Here is a 5,346-nt window from a genome sequence, read left to right on the forward strand (position 1 = left end):
AGCAACTTTAATAAACATAAAAAAAACTAAAAGAATACTGTTAAAGTACCAGATCGTAGTAATAATCCCATTAGTAGTAATACCGTTAAGATCTTAATGATCCTTACAAATATTTTTCTCTTTTCTTGTTTCATTCTGTGTCTTTCTCTGATGCTTATTCTCAAAAGTTTGAAGCCTGAGGATCTGGTTGTATAATAAGGCCGGAGTTGCTCAACCATAAGAAACAATCTCCTCCGTCTCCCCCCTCAGCTTCATCTTTCTCTCCTCTCACTCACAAGTTATAGGAGGGCAAAACAAAACGAGAGGAGAGAGCCGACAGGAGGATGGCAACTGAAGAGGAAACAGGGGAGGTGAAGTGATGAGAGGAGAAAGGCGAATTACAAGATGAGCGAGTTCTGAAGAAGAGAATCTATATTGTTTTTATTAACTCACAGTCAACTTACAACAAAACAATGCCAGCGTGGGTCGATAGAAACGGCTCCATGCTGCTCTCCGGATGCAGTTGGCTTTGCTTCCCAGCTGGAGCTCATGGATCTGTACTCAGCTGTCAATCTGTCTCTCTAGCAGATTATCACTCTCACCCGGAGAAATTAGACCACGCAGTGATCCAGCCTATCTTCATACACAGGCACAATCCTCGCATTAAAACACACGCACACACAGTCGCAGGCCTGCTCCGTGAGAATACATCTCTGCTGGGTGATCCCATTTACCACAGACACCGACGGTGAGATGAGAGCAGTGATGCAGTGCATGATACGCTCTGTGTGTGTGCATATGTGTGTGTGGTTGCATTCACAGATCGAACATTCGTGCACGTCCGCGGTGAAAGACGATAGTGACAAGGATTAACAAGAGGACTGAAGCCTGCTGGGAACTGAATGATGAATTCGTATGAACATGAGTGTAGGTGTGTGTGTGTGTGTGTGACGGAGAGTGGGGGCTTGTTTTAGTATATTCGTGGGCTCCAATAACAAGAAGACCACTATACTTGTGGGGTCCGACATCTTTGTGTGACCAAAAAGCTGGATGCCACAAGTTTAAAGGGCTCTTTGAGGGTTAAGACTTTGTTTTGGGGTTCAGGTTAGAATTGGGTTAAGGTTAGGATAAGGGAATGCATCATGTCAAGGATGTGTGTGTGTGTGTGTGTGTGTGTGTGTGTGTGCTTTAAAAGACTGCACAAAAACATGAAAAACATTAATTGTGCTGTAGTTGCCACAAGCAGATGCTGTAAGGAAAACATAGCTGCTGCAAATCAGTTGTATATAAACTTAAAGGTCCAGTGTTTAATATTTAGGAGGATCTGTTGGCAGAAATGCAACATAATATCCATTACTATGTTTTCAGTGGTGTGTGAAGACCTTACATAATGAACCGTTATTATTTTTATTACCTTAGAATGAGACATTTCTATGTACATACACGGCAGGTCCTCATGTCATGTTTCTACAGTAGCCCAAATGGACAAACTGCTCTACAGAGTGTGTTTCGTCACTGAAATTTGGACTAATGGAGGGCCACACGTATTATTATTACAGAGCGTGTCGGCCACCGTAGCTTCTCCTGCGCGCTTTCAAAGGGAGGAGTGAGCGGTGACCAAAGCGGTTGGTTGCAATTCATTACCCTCACCAGTAGATGCCACTAAAACTTACACACAACTTTTAATTTCTGGGAGGAAATGTTGAGAAATGTGTTGCAGAAAACTGACCCTGGATCTGCCACACCATAAATTACTTAAAAAACACAAATGTTTTAATGTCTTAAATGTCTTTTTTTTTTTTTTTTTTTTTTTTTTTTAAAGACATTAAAACATTTTAAAAATATTTTAATGTCTAAAGCCAACATATTGAAATTCTTTCCTTGGACAATATGTACACATCGCAACTACAATATGGTTAAGGTGAGGGAATGATCAGGGCGTACAGTAAATCTATGAACGTAATTAATAATAGGGATCCTGTTCAAAGAGACATTTGATTAATTTACGTTGCAAACTCTTTTGTTGTTTGCCCAGAAACAATTCTGAATGTCTTTGTTTCGGCAGCAGACTTTCTGTCATAACTTTGTAGTATCCAAGTACAAGACCAGATAACCCTGACAACAACAAAAAAAGACAAAGCCACAGAGGACATTATACAGAAAAACAGCATTGGTTGTTTCAGCAAATCTCCAAAAATCACATTTGTTTACTTTCAAGCGTCAAAGACTTCCTGCAGCCGTCCCTTAGATTATGACTCTTCAACAAAAGTCCTGAAGCATTCTTTTTACCCCATCCACCTCCCTACACAGAGTTTCTCGCTCTTTATACTACGTCATCTGACTTACTCCTTTGGATCCAAATAAGCTGCTTGAACTAAAAGGCTGATACAATACCGTTAATGCTATAGATTATTTATAATAACAGCAAATTTTGGGTTGCCAGGTTGTAAATGCTCAGTATTTGTATAGCGCCTTTCTAGTCTTTTCGACCACTCAAAGCGCTTTTACACTACATCTGCATTCACCAGTCACTCACTGAGTCTAAGTGCTCAGACAGAAACTAACATTCACACACATTCATACACTGGCGGAACAGCCGCCAAGGGAAATTCAGGGTTAGGTATCTTGCCCAAGGACACTTCGACATGTAGCCTGGGGGGAGCCGGGATTGAACCGCCGACCTTCCAATTAATGGCCAACCCGCTCTACCTCCTGAGCCACAGCTGGGAAATCACCCTCCAGCACGACACTTGTTTTCTTTGTTGTTTTATGTTAGCGAATGTATCTGGAAAATTCCTCGTAAATGTCCGTAAATAATTAATAAACGGTTTCATAAAGGATCACTTTCTAATAAGCCATCACAGCTGACTTTATAAATGTTAGCAGGTCATTTATAAGGGCCATTCTCAATTTTTTATAAACTGTAATATCCAGAACGTTCTCATCTCAGGGCGTCCAATACCAACACTTTCAGAAAAAGTGACAAAGCGTAGATATTTGACGCGAAAGGTACCTTATAGCGTCTCTATGAGACGCTCTGGGGAGTCTCACACAACCGAAAGTGCTAGCTATCTAGCTAGCGCTAGCCCTTCCACTTTGTCACATTGTCTGAAAGTGTCGGTAATGGCGCACTGAGATGAGAACGCATTATAATTACATGTGGTGTGCCACAAGGAAACTACTTGGGTCCACTTTTATTTTAAATTTGTATAAATTATTTACCGTATACGTTATTTAAAAAAATGCAATCGTATGCAGATGACTCAACCTTGTTCTGTGCTTCACCAACATTAGAGGAGCTGAGAGAGAATCTACATGTTGAGATGTTTTTACTAACTAGATGAGAATGAAGAAATTAGTAGTGAATATCAGAACTCAGTGTACGTGGTAGGAATGTTGATGGATGTCAGTTCAGCAGCTCCCTGAGACCAAATTACTGGGTGTTAAATTAGATCATTTACTGATATGGTCTGATCACATGGATGATGGGAAATGATCTGCATATGTTTTTGGTCGGTCACCTGTTCTGTCACACCTGAGTCTGTCCAGTCAGGTGCTACTGAGAAACATCTAAAAACCCTTCAGACCAAAGCAGCCAAATTAATGTGCGAGATAAACTCTCATCATGTCTGACTGTAGAGGTTAAAATCTTCTGAAATAATACACCACATTTCTTTTATGAAAAACTAGTCCACACAGGTTTTTGTCAGAGGTATAACCTAATACACGTCAGATGAGCTCTGGTTGGCTGCATAATAGATTGGGGCGATTTTCGGTCAGATTCGCCCTGCTGATTCCCTTTTCTCAGTCTTGAGTTCATCCACAGTTTGATTTTGCACACACAAGGTCAACCAGCTGACGACGTTTGCCTCCATTTGTTTGTTTTGTTGTTTTCATTACACATTTCACTTATTTTCCTATATTTACGGCTTGGCGGAATTGAAGTAGTATCAGTGTTTCTTCTTGTTAGACTTTTAGTTTTTGACTTTTAGTTTTAATTCTGACCAAATAATCCCTCCATAGTATTGATACTATGTGATTAGAAATTGTTGTTTTGTTAGTGTTTTTATATTTATTGTTGTTTTTGTGTGGCGGGCAGGAAGACCAGCGATGGAGGAGGATTTTCTACAATCTGGCAACCTCATAATGGCTCTATAAAGCATTAGTAAATAATTAATGAAGCAATAATAAAGCCATCAAATTAATTGATCAGTAAGTGGCACCACATCTTTTTAAAAGCGTTTGTCCAACTGATGGACTGACTGATGTTTCAAACTTTCCTTTCTTCTCTGTCTTGTCAGCCTGATCTGTAATCTCCCCACTGATGCTCTCAAACTGAAGGAATCCCCTCCACCACCACCACACCTGTCTCCCACTCCGTGCGTGAGAACCGGTCTAACTGCAGAGCTTGTTGACAGGTGATCTCTCCCTGCATCCTGATCGAGGCTCCCACGCACACGAGTGGGCTCCGGTCCACATGCACTCTCTCAGGAAAGCTGAGCAGCCAAACTGGAAAATAAATAGCCCGCAACAGCGTTTATTTCAAGACTTCAAAGGCTGCTTCAGACACCCCCTCTCTCCTCCTCCACCTCCTCCTACGAGTCGCGGGGAGGAGATGTCTCCACGCAAGACAGGGATGCCCAGAGAGGCGAGTTGTTTTTGCAGCAATCTAAAAAAGCTGAACTAATAAAGCTGCTTGGTCAGAAGCCAAGACGAGAGGGGTTTAGATTAAACAACATGCAGGCTGGTTTGATCACGAGAACACAAAATGAGACTGTACCTCCTGCTGAGACGCGGCTCCACAGCAGCCCGATCCACAGCACCGCGGACAAGGTGATGCGGAGTCGGTACCCGACCGAGCAGGCGGCCGGTGGCATGGCGACAAAAGCCGGTCCAGAGGGGAGAGAGAGGGTGTATATATATATATACAAATGAGAGTACAGCAGGAGAAACTGTGCAGGAGACGAGCTCTCGGGTCTGTCAGCTGGCTGATCTGCAGTCAGTCGGTCAGGTCGCGGTCAGGATCAGAGACGATCCGCGTGTCAGAGCAGCATCCTCCTGACTGCAAGGAGCGCCTCCTGCTTTCTGCCTCCGATCTGTCCTCCTTTTCTCCTCCGCGGACTCCTCTGCCCTCTCTCTCTCTCTCTCTCTCTCTCTCTCTCTCCCGCCCACCCCCTCCACACACACAGACCTGACCTTAATGATAATGAAACTTTTGCTCAGAGAGAGTGCATGCATGTGTGTCAGGGTGACTGTTGTGGGCTGCAGTAAGACCAGGACACACTTACATAAGATGGAGAGAGAGAGAGAGAGAGAGGCAAAATAACATTGTCCCATGTAGTGCAGATTTACTGGCTGGATGTTTGC

The sequence above is a fragment of the Micropterus dolomieu genome, linkage group LG13, assembly GCF_021292245.1.
Source record: "Micropterus dolomieu isolate WLL.071019.BEF.003 ecotype Adirondacks linkage group LG13, ASM2129224v1, whole genome shotgun sequence".
NCBI lineage: Eukaryota > Metazoa > Chordata > Actinopteri > Centrarchiformes > Centrarchidae > Micropterus > Micropterus dolomieu.